We start from the raw sequence: 1,879 nt of genomic DNA on the forward strand, positions 1-1,879 counted from the left end.
AACGAAACACGCAGGTGACGTTCAGAAACTTGCTTGTTTGTTATTTTTTTTTATTTCCTAAAGTTTAATTATTTAATTAAATTTAAATGAGAGAAGCAGTATTGTGAGTTCTCATATCGAAATTATTCAATAAGAGGCTAGTTAACACCAGTAGCATTTATTGAAAGTAAAGATAAAAATTATACAAAACTGCTTGATATTGTGATTTGTTGGAGTGACAAGTTTTCGAACGAAGATCTGAGTCACGGGTAATGACCGGCGCTTTTTGGAGGGTCCTTTCCCTTTGCTCTGCTGGCCGCGGTCGTGAACAGAAGTTTTGTAGTGTGTGGTGTTGTGGCATTCTGAGTCGGCACGCAGATTATTGAGGTCGAAATAAGGGAATTCCGGTCGAACACCGAAATCCCGCTGTTCGCCGATTTCGTGGACTCACTGCCACGTGCTGAATTTTATTACTGAAGGTAAGCAGGTCCTATTCCAAGGATTACCTTGAGTTTCTTCTTGCTATTTTGTTGTTTGCATTGGCGGCATTGTTAACCAATGCACGTGGTTGTTATTCGCAGATTGTGTGTGGTTGGGCAGTGCTCGGTGGCGAGCCTCTGCGCTGTCTGCTGTTGCTGTCTGCTGTTGCTGTCTGTTGCTGATGTTGCTGATGTTGCCTCCATAGCAAGTATGTTGTGGTTTCTTCTTCAAACTCATTCACCTCTCCGCTGAGTTAGGATGAATTACTAGAAACGTGGCACTCGGTCACGGGCTACCCTACTTCATAGGTTGGTTCCATTTTCTATTGAGCTTGTCAATTATTTTAGTTTACTTTAAAAAAGTAGATTACCCACGTAATGATTACATTTTACCAAAATGTTAATTCCTAAATAAATTTACCATTGTGATGTATTATCGATGGATTTTGTTGTGTTAACTATTTTTAGTTCGCTTTGTGAAGGTAGATGATGTAATAATTACAATGATTACATTTTACCAAAATGTTAATTCCTAAATAAATTTACCATTGTGATGTATTATCGATGGATTTTGTTGTGTTGACTATTTTTAGTTCGCTTTGTGAAGGTAGATGATGTAATAATTACAATGATTACATTTTACCAAAATGTTACTTTCTAAATAGACTTACCATTGTAATGAATTACCGTTGGATTTTGCTGTGTTCACATTTGCTCCATCCTTGAGAGCGATGGATTATTGTTTCTAAATTGTTTATATTATTATGTATGTTGCCTTTTGTATAATATAATTTTTTATTGTACAATAGGAGGTGTATGGTACCGGCTGTCCTGTTTGGCACCGGCTATAAGGTGTTTGGCACCGGCTGTCCCGCAGTGCCAGACGCTTGCTGCGCCCGACGGGTGCGGAGGGGGTTGAGCCGAGTGGTGGTGACTAGCGCGCTAATCCCGTATTATTAAGTATTTTTAATCCATACCAACCAAACGGCCCAACGACCCATCCCCTTTTTTTTTTTCTTTTTAAATTTTTTGTGTCTCACCCACAATAAATTGTTGTCAATTTAAATATCTATTTTTTTATTTTGCTCCGGCAAAAATTTCTTATTTACATGGCGCCCGAACAGGGACGTTGTTGGGTCCGTGGAGGTTCTCCCTGGCACTGGTCTATTGCTCAGTGACGGATTGGTTGGTCATCTTAATTTTTTTTGTTTTTGATGCTGTTGTGATACTGTGTAGTATGATCATGCTGTGTTGGTGTTTATTTTAACTAAGATTAGTTAAAATATTGTAACTTATTTACTTTTTTTTTTATGAAAGTTCATTTTGTAAAGCCAATATGAAGGAGGAACGCCCTATCCGCTTTAATCTTTTAAATAAAAATGAATTAATTTACGAAGTTGTGATCCGTGATGCTGTGCCTG

General features: G+C 38.1%; 1 long non-coding RNA gene across 1 annotated transcript; it reads left to right on the forward strand.

Moving 5' to 3' along the window:
- The first annotated feature begins 394 nt into the window (after positions 1 to 394).
- LOC135083350 (uncharacterized) lies at positions 395 to 1,673 on the forward strand. Its single transcript, XR_010259583.1, has 3 exons — positions 395 to 458; positions 561 to 667; positions 1,268 to 1,673. It is a non-coding gene; the product is annotated as an uncharacterized LOC135083350 (long non-coding RNA).
- The last annotated feature ends 206 nt before the right edge of the window (positions 1,674 to 1,879 follow it).

This window comes from Ostrinia nubilalis, chromosome 23, assembly GCF_963855985.1.
Source record: "Ostrinia nubilalis chromosome 23, ilOstNubi1.1, whole genome shotgun sequence".
Classification (NCBI taxonomy): Eukaryota; Metazoa; Arthropoda; class Insecta; order Lepidoptera; family Crambidae; genus Ostrinia; species Ostrinia nubilalis.